The 21545-nt window shown below is 44.5% G+C and overlaps 1 protein-coding gene and 1 pseudogene across 2 annotated transcripts in view; both read left to right on the forward strand.

Moving 5' to 3' along the window:
• The window catches only part of LOC124612474, a 775045-nt gene that overhangs the window by 248464 nt on the left and 505036 nt on the right, over window positions 1–21545 (forward strand). The gene's annotated exons all lie outside the window — the stretch shown is intronic.
• Window positions 10299–10416, forward strand: LOC124614655 (annotated as a pseudogene).

A 21545-nucleotide genomic window follows, 5' to 3' on the forward strand; every position in this document is an offset into this window, starting at 1 on the left:
TTCCCCTTCGAGTGCCTTTAAATCAACCTATTGTTGTTTATTTATGTAGGCTACCTGTTGATAATGTTGGTTAAGCTCTCGGAAGAAGCGCAACCAACACTCACCAGAAACCGAGGACAGAACAGTTAGTCTTATTTGCTCGTACAGAAGAAAATAGTGAACAGTCAATTTAATCAGAAATTGAGGACAAAATGTTTATCGTTTTTCCTCGATATGAAAAACGTAGTGGCCAATTCGCTAATTCTTGTGACTGATTGCCAGCCGATGTGGCCGAGCGGTTCTAGGCGCTTCAGTCTGGAACCACGCGAGCGCTACGGTCGCAGGTTCGAATCCTGCCTCGAGCTTAGGTTGGTTTGGTTTAAGTAGTTCTAAGTTCTAGGGGACTGATGGCTTCAGATGTTAAGTCCCATAGTGCTCAGAGCCATTTGAACCATTTTGTTGAGTCTCATAGTGCTTAGAGCCATTTGAACCATTTTTGTGACTGATTCAGAATGCAATAATAAGAAAAACAGTCGATGTTCCCGTTGGTTGCATTAAAACACACCACTTCTCGGTCCAAAGTATCGGAGATTAAGTTTTGTTTGACGGTACTCCAATTTGCTGCTGTGGTCAGACTTGGCGCTCCCTCCACGTCTCGTCCTTCTTTCCGAGACGGTGTTTCGAGGCAGGGGGCGCGTTGGCGCCGTATAGCCGACCCCGCTCAACCTTCAGGATAAGCGGCCATTATGCAACGGCGGCACGCGGCTCTGACGCTTTACACACACCGACGCCCGCCGTTGTCCCACGCCAGGCTCCAGGCCTTTGACGTAGCTGATACTCTTATTTATTTCAGCTTATAAATCCCACCCGACATCATCAGCTAGTATCTGTTATGCCATTGTTACTCATTGTTTACACATACAGGTTTTCTCGGTAAGCTAACAGCATACTGTCCCTTACTTAGGTTCGTTACGTTAACCGCTGTCTAGTAAAGTTTACAATAAGTTCACTGCGACATCGGGACTGTAACTGTGACTCACAAGCTAGTACGATGTCGTTGACGCATATGTAAGCTTACATTGGCTGGGGATTTTGTTAGTAATTTCATTGGGTTTCGTCTAAGCAAATCGAGGATAACTGTTAATTTATTTGGTTATTTACGATATTGTGGCCTCCAGGCATTATCCACTCAGAAAGCCTCCGTTATGTAATACTGTACAAATTGTAAGGGGCGTTCAGAAAGAAACAAGCCGGAGGCATAATTACAGAAACCAGTACCTGTATGTTAGAAGTATTGACCCTGGCTGTCAAGACATTTGTTCCACTGTAACACAAGGCAGTGAATAGCTGCGTCATGAAATTCTCGGGGCTGAGGTGTTACACAGTTCCGTACGTACAGTTGGACGTCGTCGTCCTAGGTGAATCGTTTGCCTCTCAGAGCCTTTTTAAGGGCACCAAAAGTGGCGTAATCACAGGGAGACAGGTACGGACTGCATGGAGGGTGGCCTAGAACCTCCCATTTGAATTTCTGCAGGAGTGCCGCGACTGTGTTGGCCATACGAGGCTTTGCATTGTCGTGGAGCAGAATGACCCCAGGGGTGAGATTGCCTGGTCGTTTTGATTTGATCGCTTGGTGAAGGTTGTCCCGTGCAGCGGGAAGTGATTCAGAAGGGTGCCATTTTTGGTCCTCTTAAAAAGGCTCTGAGGAACAAACGATTCACCTCGGACGACGACGTCCAGCTGTACGTGCGGAACTGGTTAACATCACAGCCCCGAGAATTTTATGACGCAGTCATTCACCGCCTTGTGTTACAGTGGAACTAATGTCTCGACAGCCAGGGTCAATACTTCTAACATACAGGTACTGGTTTCTGTAATTATGCCTCCGGCTCGTTTGTTTTTTAACGCCCCATATATGATAAGGTACATCTGTTGCAGTAAGTAAAACATATGTCTAATTCCCCCCCCCCCCCCCCTCACTCTCTCTCTCTCTCTCTCTCTCTCTCTCTCTCTCTCACGCACACACACACACACACACACACACACACACACACACTCTGTCTTGTATTTTCGTTCGTGCTGAAGATATGAACAGCAATGCGTCCTTTTTAAGTTGCAGCCCACATTTCTTATTCGGTAAGCCACTTCCTTTCCTTAAGACCTTGTCAAAGGTGTGTCACAGTGTATCATTCACGTATACATAACATTGCTGTAAATGTAGCACAAAGTAGACCTTGACTCTCCAGTATTAGCACACAGTAGATGTTAGCGGGTTAACGTAGTCTTTCACTTTCTGGAGCTAACAGTAAACACAACGATAATGTTCACCAGTCATTCAGGCAACCATCTTCCTTTGAAGTAAAAACACTGCTGTATACAACCTGTACTGTAAATGAGAAAGCACTGTTGCAGTTACTGTTCTACTAACTTAACGCTCTTCGTAGATGAGTATCATTTCTACCCCCTCTACGTTGGTGTGCGTTGTAATCACACAAACCTACAACCGAAGACGGGTAACTGCACGACTGCAGTGCATTTTCCTTTTGTTTTCGTTTGTTTACTGTCATCAACAGCAAGTGATCGAGTTACATTATGCCAGATAGCTGCACTACGTATAGAAGAGTCAAATGCAATTTTCTGTTACGTTTTTAATAATTTCTTGTTTACGAAGAATACTGTCATGTATTTTTGAATTGCCCTTGAAAAGAGAAGTGTGTTACGGAATAAAAAATATAAGGGTACTATTCAAAAATGTGTTCATATCTTCGTTACGAACAAAATTAGAAGAAGAGCAGTCATGCTGGCTAATGACCCCCGAGAGAACCAAACATCATTTGCTCGATACATTTTATTCAATTTATTTCTGGACAAAAAGTTATTTGGGTGGCCAAGATAAATGAGAGGTTCTTCCATCGCGTCACACTCACACTGGGACGTGTCAATCGGTCGTATGAGATAGAGAGGTCAGTCTGATCCTTTCCGTGGTTAAAGCGCATGTGAAAGATTGTGACCAGGAACTTTCTGTGATACGTCCCACAGGAGTAGCAAGCTCGAGCGGGAAAGTTGTGCGCAATTCTCGTATTTCCATAAAGCTATGCAGTGTTTTGCTACGATAGATGCAACTTATGATTTTTTAAAGTTCTGCTTTGTCATCGCACATCTTGGAGAAGGTCTGTGTAAATAACTTTTTCTACCTTACATTGCAACCCAGTACTGTGTTGCCTGCTTCGAACTTAAACCCTTATACCATTTAGATATGTTGCTCTTCAAATCAGCATCTGTATAGATCCTGCGCAAGCAACTGTACAGTGCATGGTGGACAATACTTTCAATGATGCTGCCTATTTCTTGTCCTTTCCGATCTTCTAGTGGAGGGAGGAAAAAATAATAGCCTTCATGTCCCTGAAGGAGGAGAGCTCAGTGGCTACGAACATGTACGAGTCACTGGATTCCACCTGAGTAACAGATACATCGGCAATATTTCAACCCTTCTAAAGCTGCCCAAGTCGACTGTTGCTGATGTTTATATTGAAAATGAAGAAATTCCTCCAGCTGTATTTAAGGTGTAGATTTTATTTTGGCAACTAGTTTCAACGTTGTAACAACGTCATCTTCAGGCCCATACACTTGTTGACGTCAACTGCGTGCGGTTGATACTATAAGTCAATGGTGAGGTATGGACGTGCTCCGTGTGGAAGGTGGTTACTAACCAGTTGTGGATACAGTGTTCAAAACATGTAATGCAGACTTCTCAATTGTATGCGTGAACTAGGAAAATATTCGTATGCTTCATATGGCTGGAAATTGTATTTTGAACAGTATTGTTGTGTGCTGGTAATGGCCACCTTTATGATTTATTTGTGGGCTGTATACGAGTAGAGATTAATGTTAGCAGTCACCAGAATCGAAAAGGTTTGAAACTCGAAGAATCGTGCTGTTTTCGAATGCCTTAAAGAAGACTGCGGTAGACGTTAACCTGTTAAAGCTAGAGCTTAGTTCAGAATGTGAAGATGTTCGCGGTGAGGAACTAATATAGAGCCATGACTGGGCGCTGCGTGGAACAGACATTCGCGGTGACGACACATGCGTCGCAGAATTTCGGGAGTGGTGCATGACGTCGATATCACCGCAGGTTGGAAATGTGCTCAGCGACGGTACATGAAAAGCGATCTCACGGTACGCCAAGTCTCGATAAGCGAAGCAGTTACGTAGAAAAACAGCGGAAGGCGAGTACTTACCTGTAGAAGAAGCTTGTTTGGATCAGGTATTGGCATTCTCGCCTGGCAATTTGCCGTGTACAGTAGTTGTCAGCAAACGTCTACGCAGTTCATTTCCGTGGTTGCATCTTGGCATACAACGTTTTCGAAATGTTTCCATATGGCCTTTATTTTACTACCCTAGAATCAAAGGTGTTGTTGATGTTCGTATTTACACTGAAGTGTGAACTTAGTACAATACGTGCAGTAAAATCAGAGTATGCGGCATATTTATTTTTGGCCGTTCTGCATGTGTACTAAGACGCGGTACGCTGCAACGAAATCGATTCCTCGTTCATGAACGTTTGTTCTGCCACCCCTTGCTGCATTGTCAACATCTTGCCCCGATTGCGGGTATAAATATTACGTCATCCTCAGATGTGGCAGAACGAACGGACTTTTGTATTGAGTGCAGGTAGTTTGATCTTGTCAAGTCTTTAACTACCTGGTCTTCTTGAAGTGATGAAAGGTAAAGAAGTGTGCCATAAACGGCGACCGTAATCTGGCTCGGGGCATTAAAAAAGGCGTGTGCATCCTGTTCTCAGTTTTGCCAGACAGTTCATTCAATAACGGACCAATAGTAATCGAGAGAACAATCTAAATGTATTCAATGGGAACAATAGTAATATTTCTGCCGGCCTACGGTTCTCTGAGTCGCATTTCGTACACGAGTTGCGCTGAATTGCAAACACACCAGTAGAGTAATATAACACGCGCACTGTAAATGAATATTAAGTCGAGGAACAGAGAGCATTAAATGGACCAGTGGTTGTACCAACTCTTATTGTACAATGGAATTCAAATGCACGTCGTAAATCGTCAGCGGTCTCGCGTTTGAGAGTTCGGCGACGAGCGTATAATACTATACAGTGAGAGGTGTACGCCATTACTTGAAAAGAGGCATTGTGATGTGATGTGAACTGCCGACATGAACTCCGCGTCGAACCAGCTGCAAACTGCCCTGGCCGAATATACATCACAGTGTGATGTGTTGCTGCCCATTGTACTTGAATGTGTCACGCACACACGGCACGAATAATTGAGATCCGCATTTGTGCACTGAATATCCCCCCCCCCCTCTCTCTCTCTCTCTCTCTCTCTCTCTCTCTCTCTCTCTCTCTCTCTCTCACACACACACACACACACACACACACACACACACACACGTCGATGGACGGCTAGGTTCTTAGGGACGTTGCACAAATCGCTGTTTTCTGCCATATTTCCTTATGTACAGCGACCTTTCAACACATCTTCTGTAAATCATCTGAAGTAATCTGCAATATTTTGTTGGTTCCTTAGATCAGTACTGAGACCCACCAACAAACAAGTTCAGCTGCATAATGAAGCGTCTGTACCATCTGAAAATGAGCGTTTTCGGTCGAAACTCGTAATGGTCCGTATAAACATGATACTGTATCTATATAAGCACTGCACAAGCCACTATACAGTGTATGTCGAGGTACATCGTACCAATGTTGTAATCATTGTCCTCCTCCCTTTGCGTATTTCGCAAGGGAAAAATGACCGATTATACACCCTTATTTTTCCTCTCTTATCCCCACTCGAGATAAAAGACGGTGGCGGCATAATAGTTGCAGAATATTCTTGGTATACCGGTTCTGTAAATTTATCCAACAGGGTTTCGCGATAAGTATGTCGTCTTTCTTCCAAGGACGCCTGTTTCTGCATCTACATCTATATCTATACTCTGGAAACCACCGTGAGGTGCATGGCAGAGGTTACGTCCCACTGTACCAGTTATTAGGGTTTCTTCCTGTTCTATTCACGGGTGGAGCGCGGGAACAATGATCGTTTGAATGTCTCTGTGCGTGCAGCAAATATTTTAATCTTATCCTCACGATCCCTTTGTGAGCGATACGTGGGGTATTGTAGTATATTCCTAGACTTCTTGAAACTTTGTTAGCAGACTTTCTCGACATAGTTTACGTCTATCTTCCAGTTCAGTTCCTTCAGTATCCCACGGATTAAACAAACCCTTGACCATTCGCGCTGCTTACTCTGTGTACTTTCAATTTCCCCGTTAGTCCTAGCTGGTACGGGTCCCACACACTTGAGCAATATTGCAGATCCGGTCGCTTGAGTGATTTGTAAGGAATGTCCTTTGTAGATTGATTGTTGCTTCAGCATTTATGATGCAGATTCGTATGGTCCCTGTGATGTGCTATGATACTAGCTGCGCGTCTCTTAATACGCCTGATGCCCATTGTCAAGCATACTTGACGTTGGAAACAGTACTGTAGAACTAATCTCACAAGCGTCGTGCATGTGATTCCTTTGCAAGGATGTTGCCCTTCCAAGAAATCTAAATACTCTAATTAATTTTTCTAATACTGACTTCATGTGATCGTTCCATTTCACGCTGCTTCATACAAAGAGACCACACGGCAATCGGATTTTTGTATTTTTTGGGGTTTCGTAGCTCAAAAACGGAACTAGTATACTTATATTTTGCACTTCACGGAAATTTTCGTAAAACATTCGCAACTCTTTAAAACTGTGCATATGCCGGCCAGAAATCGAACACGAGACCCCCATAGGACGAGCTAGTAACCTAGCCCAGACCCTCACTGCATGGCGAAATAGCAGTCTTGTATTAGTGTATTAACACTCGGATAACTTCGAAGTCGATTTCTCAAGAAGAGCTTTTGCAGTTTGATATTTTGATATTTGGGTTCTGAACTTTTTAGTACTACCGCTAAATATGTATATGATGTGATGTGCTCAAGCACCTCCAATCTTGTAAGCGGATTGATACTCTCGGGCTACTTTTCGTAGTTGTAGGTATTATCTCGCAATTATCATTCTTTTAAATTGAGGAGTTACAGCCATTCTTTTGTATATGTCAGTCTTCTGTTTTACCGTTATCTTGTGTTGATTAAGAAATTACACAGGTTACTCATGAATACCGGCAGGGTTTCGGAAGACGGCTGCGTGGAAATTACAAGACATACAGAGAAAGGCTCATACCAGTGCATAGGGCGTCTCTCCAGGTTGCGATTCGTAAAATGTGCCGTTTCACAGTTGCATTAGGGGGCAGGCGTGTCAGAACATTGCCCCATCGAATTGGTTCGCGCCTGCAGATAGGCAGTTCAATAGGTGGATTTTTAAAACTGGTTGCCGCAGCGCCTTACCAGCAATTCGTGTCAGGGACTTAAGTGAATTGGACGTACGTATTGGCGTTTGCCGCTCCACAAACGGTGCCCATATTGAGCACCCGTAATATGAGTTAAAACTTGTAGAGATGCTTTATCCACTGATACGTGTCTGTTTCCTGTGAGGTCTTCGCGTAGTCGTCTTCTGAAACCCCGGAGTTATTGACGAATAGCCCTGTGCGGCTGCGTTTTAAAGGGAGTGACGGCCTGGTGTGGTGTAGATGATACCTGTATTATTTAAACACAGGCTTACTACAACGAGAAATATCCGCGGGAGTAGTTCACAGAGGGCATTTTGTACTAGTTATGTTGCGGCAGCAGCAAGCCCGCTGGCGGTGGACATTAGCCGAGCTGTAGCGCCACGGACACGGGCTGCGTTGTGGTGGCCGCTCTTGCGTATTGCACCGCGGGCGCTGACTAACTCGGCTGCTTCCGGGCCGGCCACTTGCCCGGTAAACACCCTCGCGCCAAGGACGCCCATTGACCTGAATAGCAGCGCCTGTGGCCGCCAATGGAATCACGGCGGCGCGAGTCAGCGTATCCTTCTACGCATATCCCACCGTTCACAGCCTCCGTCGAAGCACCACCTCTTCCGCTGCAGACCTGTTTCACGGCAAGGTATCCCGTTGCTCCCCGAAGTGCGAGAGGTTCGTTTAAAGCCTGTGGAAAAACAGTGGTACCAATTGTTTTATAATATTCATATTCAGAATCTCCCGAGTTTTGCTGCGGGCGAACTACTTCATCTACATCTACATGACCACTCCGCAGATCACACTGAAGTGCCTGGCAGGAGGTTCATCTAACCTCTTTCAGGCCGTATTTTTATACCGTTCCACTCCCGAATAGCACGTGGGAAAAACGAACTCGTACATTTTTCCGTGTGTGCTGCGATTTCTATTATTTTATTGCGATGGTCACTAGTCCCTATGTAGGTGCATATCAACAAAATGTTTTCACATTCGGAGGTGGAATTTGCTGATTCAGATTTGGTAAGAAGATCTCGCTGCAACGAATAATGCCTTTGTTTTAATTATTGCCATTGCAACTCGTGTGTCATATCCTTGACACTGTCTTTCCTTTTTCGCCACAAAAAAAGATGAGCCTGAAAAGTTAAGTGAATGGTTATCAGAAAATAAACAAGAGCTACAAACTAAATACCTTGACTGACCTTCAGATTAATCACCATAAGATACAACACGCCAATGACAGCAGTTGTAAAGATGTTCGAATCTTGCAGTAAACACTTCCGGTGGAGTCACTCAAAGCACCGCAGTCATATGCAGCGTAAGTCTTTCAGGAATATTTTAAGACGGGGAAAGAAAACGAAGTCTTCCGGGCCCAAATGTGGAGAATAAGAAGGGTGCTGAAGAACAATAACCTTGCGTTGAACTAGAAAGTTGAGCATGCAGACGTTGTGGATATACAACGCGTAACCACGATTCAGAAACAACTGCCAATATTATCTGTATCAATCATAAATCCTCCGCAGGCATTTCGCTATAGTCTTTTGGGATTGAAATTTTCCCCTCAGGTCAGAGTCAAAGTAGTCTCATACTCGGGGAATGTGAATGTAGGGGAGCAGATGCAGGAATCTTCCATCGCCGTTCTGGACAAGATTCTAGTGGATGTGATTTACCGATGCCTGTTACGAAGCGGGCCGCGCGGGGTAGCCGTGCGGTCCAGGACACATTGGAACGGTTCGCGCGGCTCCTCCGTCGGAGGTCCTCCCTCGGACATGAGTGTGTGATCACATAGAAACTTATCATAAATTTCCAAAAAAATTACGGAGTGTCAAGTGTGTATCTGTGCCTTGTGAACGACTGTGATGAGTGAGTGTTTGTACATTGCGGTGTTGGGTTTGTGTTAGGCATGAAGGGAAATCCGTCGCCGGTACACAGTCTACTTCTGTCGAATAGCACCAAGGGGGGCCCCGAGCTGAACATCTCCATCCACCTGTTGAACACCATCAATAGTGACGCATGCCTTTGCTTCAGGAGACACTGCGAAGAGGTTTGTAATTTAATCCAGGACATTGACTCAAAGACTGGTGGTCAGGAACTTCACGCCACCGCCTCTCCTCCCCATGCTGTTCAATTACTGGGGAATCTCCACCACTAGGATTCGAACCGGCTTACCTCTGAGTCGAGCTCCACCGCACAGGCGTGCGTTACCGACTTCGTCTACGGAAACTGGTAGACCTTGCTATACGAATAGTATTTTTCGCGAAGAGCCTCGCGGAGCTTCCGACTTTGCTAACTGGATATTTGCACGCGTTACAAACAATAACAGCCGTATAACATCTCCAGGGGCTGACCGTAAGTTGTCTTTACATCTGTTGAATTCTTCATGGTAAGAACAGCGTGATTAGCTCTGTCCGCTACGAAGTCCTGAATCCAGTAACAAACTGCTGGGAGGTCCTGAATCCAGTAACAAATGTGGCCTGATACTCCATAAGCGCGTGTTCTGTACGCAGAAAGACAGAGAAGATAATCCACACGAATGCTTAAGAAGGCAATAGACACACGCACGATCTTCTTAACAACCTGTCGTTCAGCATATAGCACACGAGCTTCAACGCAGATGACAACCCTGAGGACGGGGGAGTATTACACTGCTCTGTCACATTAATATGACCACCTGTCAGAAGTCTGAATAACCACCTTGTGCAGCGCAGACCCCTACGAGACGAGCAGGGAGAGTCAGTGAGGTTCAGGAAGGTACCGACAGAGATGTGGAGCCATGCCGACTGCAGTGCCGTTGTTCGTGCGCTAGGTTTCTCCGTTGAGGTTCCATACAGATGAACCATCTCCTTCTTAGTGGCCACCGTTTAGTTCCTGTAACACAGCTGCATTCTCTTGTAATTTTGTCTCCATTGTCCACATCTTCGGCCAACGGCCTTGCCGCAGTGGTAACACCGGTTCCCGTCAGATCACGGAAGTTAAGCGCTGTCGGGCTGGGCTGGCACTCGGATGGGTGACCATCCGGTCTGCTGAGCGCTGTTGGCAAGCGGGGTGCACTCAGCCCCTGTGAGGCAAACTGAGGAGCTACTTGATTGAGAAGTAGCGGCTCCAGTCTCGGGAACTGACATACGGCCGGGAGAGCGGTGTTCGGAACACAGGCCCCTCCATATCCGCATCCAGTGACGCCTGTGGTCTGAGGATGACACGGCGGCCAGTCGGTACCTTTGGGCCTTCATTGCCTGTGCGGAAGGAGTTTAGTTTATCCACATCTTAGGTTTTGTTATAATGGAGTATAATTTCAGTATTGTATCTACTTTTTTCCGCCACTCAAATGCCTCTCATCATGCCGAGTAGACAGTAAGGTCTACCGATTTGCCACTTTTTGAAACGTAGGAAACTACAGTCGGCTCATTTCTGAAACCAAACATTGAAGAATGAACTTCTTTCCTTCTGTCAAAAATTCCCTCGGAATTTCTAATTGAAATGCAGGGTAGCAACCAGTGTCATATTTAATTTTAATAATTCAGCAGCCAGGGGAACCTATCAGTTGTAACGCAGTGATCTTTATTCAGGAATGTTTCCCTCAGATCCGAAACGACTCCCTGTCCTAGGTTCACTTCTTGAGCATAGACGCGAACAGCCGTATCGAAGTGGTCTCACAGATTCTCGATTGGGGTTCAACCCCGGGAAGTTTGGTGCTCCTCGAACCACACAGGTACACTGCGAGAAACACACAAAAAAGGCTCAACTTTAAGTGCCTTAATATCCCTACGAAATTTCTTTTGCAGTGGGAAAAAGAAAAATTCGAAGCACAAGCTATTGATTCACACACCCTTTACATCAGGTGTGACGCCTTTTGGTTTACCCCACTTTACAAGTTAACAGATTTGGTTGAAAACTTTTAAGTCGAAGGAAAAGCTTCTGACAAGCGGAGATGGGTACTTTGAAGAGCATGAGTCACTGGAGAAATCTCCGACAAAGCGCAAGTAGTTAAACGGCACCCAAGTCGAAATTTATATGCATTTTTGGCTTAAAAACCACCCTGCTCCACTCCCTGGACGAGAAAGTAACGCCATGCCGTCGTAACTTTCTCGCAACACTGTAACGTAACACCCTTGTTTTGGACGATGAATTTCAGTCATTGTTGTGGGAGATAATCACGACCAACTGCCTGCGGTACCAGGGGCGAACGCCAGATAACGTTGTGTGCGTAGGCAAAATCGCTTTCACTCACCAGAAACTTATTATGTTCGAAATGTCGACGCATATTGTCTCGCTTTGCAATGCATTAATTGCGACGGAGATGACTTAAGTTCAGACGTTATCCAAATAGTTCTGAATCTGGTGATTGTACATTGCTCTGCAAATTGACATTCGATCGAAATACTGTTTATTAGAAAAGGACTGTATTGTCCTACGTATCTTATTCTACTTGCTACATTATGTAGAAAATCTCTTTATCTGCCACAATGAATCATTTTTTTTCTTTTTCCTCGAAACAACATTTGGAATAAATTAAGGACTATACATGCGACGGGATGTGAACAGAATTGTTCTACCTTTATAATTAATCCACGCGTCAAACTAACTTTGAATTTTGAGCACCCTACAACTGTGTCGTTAGGGCGTTTTAGTAGGAAAAGTCCTATTGGAGATGGTATTAAGGATGCATCCTTCAACTTGAAATCATTTATCTTTCATAGAGTGGAATTCCAACCACTCTACGATACCGAGCGAGGTGGCGCAAAGGTTATCACACAGGACTCGTATTCGGGACGACGACGGTTCAAACCCGCGTCCGTCATTTCCCTAAATCGCTTCAGGCAAAGGCTGCGATGGCTCCATTGAAAGGGCATGGCCGATTTCCCTCACCATCCTCCCGTCATCCGATGACTTCGATGTTTCGTCCCCGCCCCGAAACCAACCACTGTACGGTTTGGCCTTTTTCACAAACGTAAAACATTGCCGTAACTGCAAGAAGCAAGTGTCAGGGTCGATTCTGGAACTCCCCAGAAAGCTAACTATTAAGTTGCACGTTCTTCAGACGGATTTCTGTATGGAAATGGAAATGCTTCTTGACCGCCGTACTAGACAAGGTCCTAATAGAGGTGGTTTCCCGTTGCCAACCTCCGACCTTAATGGGGATAAATGATGATGATGGTGATGATGATGAAGACGACACAACAACACCCAATGATCTCGGGGGAGGTGAAAATCCCTGACCCCGCCCGGAATCGAACCCGGAACCCCGGTGCTCGTGAAGCGAGAACGCTACCGCGAGACCACGAGCTGCGAACTATTTCTGTATACTTATCGGAAACTGGTGCATTAAGTCGTAACAGTGTTGATGTTAGTAATTGTGTAGCTAAAATACGCTGTCTGCTAGGTAGTGAATTAACTAATTTTTTAAACTCTCATAATAATTTGTACTGTTTTATTTGATTTTGTGTCGTGCCACCTCTTTCCCATAATTCTTTCAAATGTACATGGCGATTCTTTAGTTTTTTGCGGAGAAAAGTATATGACCAATTTCAGCCGAACTTGGTACGCGTATCACTTACTGCCTGGAAAGAATCACTGTGGCATGAGAACCAACCTACCTGTCAAGGGGCTGGGGGTGGGGATGGAAAAGGAAGTTCAGCCCACGACGCGCGGATACCCAGAGTTTATTCATCCAGTATTTGAGAATGAGAGCACTTAGTGACTCGCTACAAACGTTTCACATAATTTCAAACCTTTAAGAACCTTTCTCTCGCCGATAATCCCCACAGAACGAAGAAAGGAAAAAAGAAAGTTTATCTTTTGCTACATTTTCGCTGTTCGTGCAGTAAAAGTGACGCTTCAGGCCGTTTGTGGCACATTTTGCAGATCACTGAGTGTACCCGCAAAATTATATCTTTGTACGACACACAGTTCAGGAGGTATGACTTCATAAACACTGAGACGCATGAAAAACTTGCACATCCTGCTCTACGTTTAAATTTATCACTATTTTGCTACAAACTGTGTTTGCAACACATTTTACAGACAGTATTCATACACTACTGGCCATTAAAATTGCTACACCAAGAAGAAATGCAGATGATAAACAGATATTCATTGGACAAATACATTATACTAGAACTGACATGTGATTACATTTTCACGCAATTTGGGTGCATAGATCCTGAGAAATCAGTACCCAGAACAACCACCTCTGGCCGTAACAACGGCCTTGATACGCCTGGGCATTGAGTCAAACGGAGCTTGGATGGCGTGTAAAGGTACAGTTGCCCATGCATCTTCAACACGATACCACAGTTCATCAAGAGTAGTGACTGGCGTATTGTGACAAGCCAGTTGCTCGGCCACCATTGACCATACGTTTTCAATTGGTGAGAGATCTGGAGAATGTGCTGGCCAGGGCAGCAGTCGAACATTTTCTGTATCCAGAAAGGCCCGAACAGGACCTGCAACATGCGGTCGTCCATTATCCTGCTGAAATGTAGGGTTTCGCAGGAATCAAATGTGTGAAATCTTATGGAACTTAACTGGTAAGGACATCAGTCCCTAAGCTTACACAGTACTTAAACTAAATTATCCTAAGGACAAACACACACACACCCATGCCCGAGGGAGGACTCGAACCTCCGCCGGCATCAGCCGCACAGTCCATGACTGCATCGCAGGGATCGAATGAAGGGTAGAGCCACGGATCGTAACACATCTGAAATGTAGCGTCCACTGTTCAAAGTGCCGTCAATGCGAACAAGAGCTGACCGAGACGTGTAACCAATGGCACCCCATACCATCACGCCGGGTGATAGGCCAGCATGGCGATGACGAATACACGGTTCCAATGTGCATTCACCGCGATGTCGCCAAACACGGATGCGACCATCGTGATGCTGTAAACAGAACCTGGATTCATCCGAAAAAAATGACGTTTTGCCATTCGTGCACACAGGTTCGTCGTTGAGTACACCATCGCAGGCGCTCCTGGCTGTGTGCAGCGTCAAGGGTAACCGCAGCCACGGTCTCCGAGCTGATAGTCCATGCTGCTGCAAACGTCGTCGAACTGTTCGTGCGGAAGGTTGTTGTCTTGCAAACGTCCCCATCTGTTGACTCAGGTATCGAGACGTGGATGCACGATCCGTTACAGCCATGCGGATAAGATGCTTGTCACCTAGACTGCTAGTGATACGATGCCGTTGGGATCCAGCACGGCGTTCCGTATTTGCCTCCTGAGCCCACCGAGTCCATATTCTGCTTACAGTCATTGGATCTCGACCAACGCGAGCAGCAGTGTCGCGATACGATAAACGGCAATCGCGATAGGCTACAATCCGACCATTATCAAAGTCGGAAACGTGATGGTACGCATTTCTCCTTCTTACACGAGGCATCACAACAACGTTTCACCAGGCAACGCCGGTCAACTGCTGATTGTGTACGAGAAATCGGTTGGAAACTTTCCTTATGTCAGCACTTTGTTGGTTTGGCCACCGGCGCCAACCTTGTGTGAATGCTCTGAAAAGCTAATCATTTGCATATCACAGCATCTTCTTCCTGTCGGTTAAATTTCGCGTCTGTAACACGTCATCTTCGTGGTGTAGCAATTTTAATGGCCAGTAGTGTATATGCCGCTTAATATACCTACAAAATTACATCATTCACATAGCGCACTACTGTTTTATTCGTGTGTGTGTGTATATATATATATATTTGCTTTAAAATTTTTTGTGTATTGGTATTATATTTTCTGTATAAGTAAAGTGTGATACACTGGAGGCCGATGTTCTTTGCATAGTATGTGAGTCATGTATGTAAAATACTGTGTAAGTTGATTATTACGTTAAATAATTTTCTGATGATATTTTGTATTTAAAAATATTGTGTGTGTAAACTGTTCATGTTGATATAAATTTGACAATTGTAGGAAATGGCCACACTTAAGAATAATGTAAAAAATAGGTGTTGGCTAGAAGCCATTGCGCTTTTGCTTGAAACGGAAGTGGTTCTGAAGAGTGGAAGAAGTGAAAAGGGCGGATTGGCGCGCTACCTAGAGCAAGCACGGGTAGCTAGTCAAACAGTCTGTCGGCAGCAGTGATTGATTGAGGCAACACCCTTGTGGAGCAAGAGAAGCTTTGCATGCAAATTTTTACAAAATTGCCTCGGATGAAGACTGCATATGGCTTACGGCATAGCTGCGAGTTGTTGGGCTACTGTATGTAAAACTGAACGACGCCAAGAAGAGAAATTGAGCCCATACAGGAAGATCCTTCAGGCCGCACTGTGGGTAGCGTAGTCGCCATAATTGTTCGCCACACCCAAGCCTACACCCACCACATAAGATTTTTTTTTTGCATTTTACTTTTGTACAGCGTGAACCATTAATTTAAACTGTGTTTTAATAATCATTGTTGAACTGTAAAGAAACTGATTCACCCTGTCATTTCATCGTAATCATAAACCTAAATAGGGTCACTTCCTGGTGTTTGATTAATCCGAGTATCCTGTTTTACAGACTTATGAAGTGTAAAGTCAATATAAAAAGGCGCCATTTAAATTGTTTTTGTGTAAATAATAAAAAAATTTTCTTAACTATTGCAAAGTGTTACAGTACAAGTTTGCTTACGTAAAATTCACTCAGAGTGAAGACAAGTTAATAGAATATGTTTAATGTCTATGCAGAGTTAGTTAAAAAAATAATAGCTTTTGAAATTAAATTCCAGTAAGAAAGAGGTTTTCTTCAAGTAAAATGTTCAGTATGAAATGTGTGTGCTTTAGTATCTAAGTATTTTAGTATTTAAGTTTGTTGATTGTGGAAAGTGCTTTTCTAAATGCTCCCCTGGTCAAATTTTTAGCTTCCGTGCAGTTATTCTCTGGGCTTTTATCTCTTTTAAAAACGTAATGTATAAGGGTGTAGTCCAGCATTGTTTAAGTGGAGTAATGTTTATTTGAAGAAGCAACTTAAACAGTAACAAGAAAGTAGGCAAAATTCATACTTCTGCTTTTCCAATACTTCACTGTTTCATTGCCTGACTAGGCCGGCGACCATTAGTACATGTTTTATATCACTCAGTGAACGTGGAACTGAGTTGTCCTAGTTTCAATATAATATTGTTCATTTTGCGTTTCTATCTAACCGCTGGGCAAGATCTTAGGAAAAGAATTGAATAGCCTGATTTACTTAGCCATTAGACACAACACACGGTCAAATCCTGTGAAAGGGTAACTCTATTGATTAGCTTTTCCTATTAACAGGACTATTCTCCCATAGTGTGCTTTATTTGGAAACTAAACTAAATTTAATAAGAGGGTTATACGTGCAACATAGAGATAGGGTTTTCTGTTATTTAGGTAAAAGCATACTAAATTACAATAGTGAATGAAATGACGACGTACACATTGAGCTGCATTAAAAACAAACTGCACGGAGAAATTCGCTAGAGATACACGTGAACTGTTTGTACAAATTTGTGTGAAATATGTTAAATATATCTTGCATGTGCGTTCATGGGTAAAGCCACGGATGAAAAGCTGCTCCTCGACTCCTGGATTGATTTCAACGATACTTGGTACACTTTCTGCTCCCTGTCTGGAGAAAATTCTACTTACTTCCTAGAAAGAAATGCTGTGGGGATAAGAACCAGCAACCTTCTGTTGCATTAGGGGTTATAATGTGAAGAGACAAGGGGGTGGGAGGATATGGATAGACAGAGATACGGGGGGGGGGGGGGGGGTAGAAGGTGGACAGAGAGGTGGGAGGTAAGAAGGAGGAGATGGGTTAATAGAAGATTGGAATAAATAAATACATACTTGGGCAACGCAGGCTTCTCATATAGTTCTCTATAAATCAATTTCATTATCTTTAGATTGGATAGTGAAAACATTGTTTAATACCCGATATCTTTTGTTGCAGGTGAGTTGCTGCAAACTGGTGTGTATAAAACCCTCTGCTGTAAGTACTCGCGCCAGTTGCTAAAATTCTGTTATAGTACGACGACTCCTGCAACACTGCAGGACGTACGGATATGAAGGAAAGGTCTCCTCAGAAGAAGAAATCAAATTCACAGAAAGCTGCGGAAAGTGAACGCATTACTACACGAGAAGAAGATCTCCGTATCCGGGTTCACAGAATGCTGAGGGTTTCATGTTGTGACATACCCCGACAAAATGCCCCCCAGAGGACGGTGATCTTATCGCCCAACCCATTTCCATCTGCATTAATTAGAGTTAAAAGAGCGGCAACTAATTATCCAGCAGTCTCATTTAATTTAGAGCCAGCTCCCGTGTTTCCGGGCGACCGTCAGCATGACGAGGGACGGGACGGGGCGCTTACGGCTGGAATGAAAATATTTCAAAACAGGACGGATGCAACTCTGGACACTGATTTTCGTACCACCTACAGTCTCATGGGATTTGACTAGTGTTTATAGTAGTTAACCCTTCCAACAAACAATTAAATAAATAGAAATACGGGATGGCACAAAACTGGAAGAAGTCGTATCTAACTTCACATCACCACATTTATGTCTTATATTAAACAATCTACCAGAAGTTTTCGGGGTATAAAACCAGAACGATAATTAACATCGACAACCTTTAATAAAATTAGAATTGGAAATTTATGTTCGAAACTTTTCCAGGAAGCAGTAACCTCTTTTAACTATAGGCGCAGACTGACTTCTACTCCGCGTCAACTTCTACAAGTACGGTATCGTACTTCTTCGATAAATGCATTGCTGTTCTTACTACTTATCGCGTGAAAAAGCCCTCAAGAGTTCAGTTTTCTGTGGGGCTAATCTTCATCATTCTATAGTTTGGTACCGCTTTCATCTCTTTTGTTCAAACCTTTTATGATCCAGTAATGCCTGTTGTTTTCTGTGAGGTTCACTTGTTGAAGATTCTGCTTTGTGCTCGTAAGCCGTTTTTTAATATGAATTTCCTCTAGCATTCATAGATGATGGTTCAAATGGCTCTGAGCACTATGGGACTTAACTTCTGAGGTCATAAGTCCCCTAGAACTTAGAACTACTTAAACCTAACTAACCTAAGGACATCACACACAGCCATGCCCGAGGCAGGATTCGAACCTGCGACCGTAGCGGTCGTGCGGTTCCAGACTGTAGCGCCTTTAACCGCTCGGTCACTCCGGCCGGCTAGTAGCATTCATACAGCGTCTGATTGCCTACCACACGTCTCGTACAGTTCGTGACAGCTGCATCGTAATTCATTGTCCAGTTGGTTAACTAATTTATCATAAAGTCCGTGAGAAAGGCAGCAGTTTGCGGCTGGGGTACTCACAGGCGTCCCCGAGAGTTCACTTTAGAAGTCGTTTCCGACTCTGTATCAAGTTTTGTGATAACTGAACGTAACCGTGGAACACAGTTTCTGATTCCCCCCCCCCCCCCCCCATCTATTGTACGAATTGATTGGTGGCACGAGATCCCGCCGCCCAGCCTCAGACCAGTTACTGGTTGGTTGCGGGTCTCTGGTGGAGAAGGATGTCAGTTCCTACCGAAACGCAGCATATTATCAAAGTCATTCAGGTCAAATTTTATCGCAATGTTAAAAGAAATAAGCTTGGAAAAAGAGACATGAAACCGCGGTGACTGGAACCGTAACATATACCTTAGACGCTGCAGAACGATATTACCGAGAAGCAGAACCTTACGGCCAATCCCCACGCTCTGAGATTTACTGTCTGCGCTGACACGTTTTTACGTGTGAACCAGAAATCTGCGGAGATTTGTGAACTGCGCAGATTCAGAGCATGGTGTATAATCTTTGTGCGGATATGCACACACATGTGGGTCTTTTTACAACTCTGCGGTCACAGTTCGTGCATCCTGGAAATTGCCGTCAATTTACCTCGCGAAACGCAGCGTAGGTGACTTCAGTTGTTGTCGCGAGTTCTCTTAAGACTAAACTTCAGTTTGTAATTTTGTGAAGTGTCTCACGATGGCTGGTGTTTGCCAGTGTCCCGAGAATTTTCGCAGACTTAATAGGAATTTACTGGAGCTGCCATTATTGTCGAAAGTAAAAAGTAAAGAACATAAAGCTTGAGGGCGAAAATTGTGGTCGCGACATATAATTAACTCATGGAAACACGGAAGATTGTTGACCGCAGGGAAACAGACAGAAAATGATGAAATGCTGTGTTTGTAGGCAGTATACAACAACGAGTTACTAATCTACACTGGAGATAAATACGTATAGTACATTTTAATGGGGACAAACGCCCCACGAAGAAATTATCTGAATGGGACGTTCAAAAATGGTTCAAATGGCTCTGAGCACCATGGGACTTAACATCTGAGGTCATCAGTCTCCTAGAACTTACAACTACTTAAACCTAACTAACCTAAGGACATCACACACATCCATGCCCGAGGCAGGATTCGGACCTGCGACCCTAGCGGTCGCGCGGTTCCAAACTGAAGCGCCTAGAACCGCTCGGGCACACCGGCCGGCTAGTGCGTATGAAAAGACCCATGTCATTCTATGTTGCCGGCCGGGGTGGCCGAGCGATTCTAGACGCTACAGTCTGGAACCGAGCGACCGCTACGGTCGCAGGTTCGAATCCTGCCTCGGGTATGGACATGTGTGATGTCCTTCGGTTAGTTAGGTTTAAGTAGTTCTAAGTTCTAGGGGACTGATGACCTCAGAAGTTAAGTCCCATAGTGCTCAGAGCCATTCGAACCATTCTATGTTATGGCATGTTACTTTTGATATATACTTATTAGGAGGATTGGTCGACATTCATTTGCACACTAGTGCTAAATCAACTACTCATTATAACCAAATATCCTGGTGAAAAGGCTTTCTTTCTGTTAACAGATCTTTTCATTGCTCATTCACAGTTAATTTCGCCGATCTCCAGGATTATAACTGACGCCTATATAATATAGAATGTGTCTGTCTCAGATGCTTTGCATGTAGCTTTTAATGTAATTTTTTACCAACACAACACAAGTAAGTATTGACCATAGTAACACTTCTCCCTTTATAACCAGTTGGCTGCGAGTGGGCGCCCTGGCATATAGTTTAAGATTAGGTTACGTTTCGTGAAAGTGGTTGTACTTGCCTGCGCTGACAGGTTGCGAACCGATCTGAGACTGCAAGACTGGATCGCGAGGACAAAAGAAAATTGAAGGGCAGATAAATCGTAAGGTGTGCGGCGTCCAATAGATTCACTTGTTGGCGAGGCAGCCAGACACGGAACAGTGTCACGCGGAGGGGAGCCACGTACCACATCTGTGTCCAGACACTTTCCCCAGACGCGGAGGACGCGGTTGGCAGGGCCACCCCAGCCGCTCGCCTCTGACCCCTGGCTGCAGCTTCCCACCTCCCTGCTCTGTTGACACACATTTCGCCGGCTGGACCGCGTCAGGCGACTGCGTGACTCTACCGGAGACTTTGTGCGGCTTTCACCGCCTGCGACCGCCGTGACCGGAAGTTTCGGTCCATGTGCCCTCCAATCCTGTAGGCTTTTACAAGCCGTGACCATATTGGGGAGGCTATGTAAAAGCTCTCCCAGGAATAAACCTGCAGACGGCGACTGACCTATATGCAAGAGTTGGTTGTGTTGCCTTTGCTGGATAGCTGTCGCATAAATCTGGACCCCCCATTAATGCCATCGAAATGTCCACCCAAGGCGTGAGCTATCGGCCTACAAGCGGTTGGGCAACATTGACTCGTGGTGGGATAGGCAGCCTTCTTGTAACCGCGGGCCGCATTATCAAAACCTTTATATCGTATGGGCTGCAAATAAAAACAAAGAGTACGGTCATCAGTACAAAACGCAGACTGTCCAATATTAAAATAGGACAATCTACCATTAGCCAAGTTAGTGCATTGAAATATCTTGGAAGCACAATAACTGAAGACTTCAGATGTCACAAGGAGGTAAAAACTCGAACTGCCATAGCGAAGGAGGCATTCAACAGAAACATTAGACTCTTATGTGGCAAATTAGATAAGGGTCTAAGGAAAAGGTTTGGCAAATGTTTTGTCTGGAGTGTGGCACTATATGGGGCAGAAACGTGGACGATGAGACGAGAGGATGAAAAAAGGTTAGAAGCATTTGAGATGTGGATGTGGAGGAGAATGGAGAGAATAAGCTGGATGGAAAGAGTGAGTAATGAAAGAGTATTGGAAAGGGTTGGTGAGAGAAGATGTCTGCTGAA

The sequence above is a fragment of the Schistocerca americana genome, chromosome 4 (assembly GCF_021461395.2).
Source record: "Schistocerca americana isolate TAMUIC-IGC-003095 chromosome 4, iqSchAmer2.1, whole genome shotgun sequence".
Classification (NCBI taxonomy): domain Eukaryota; kingdom Metazoa; phylum Arthropoda; class Insecta; order Orthoptera; family Acrididae; genus Schistocerca; species Schistocerca americana.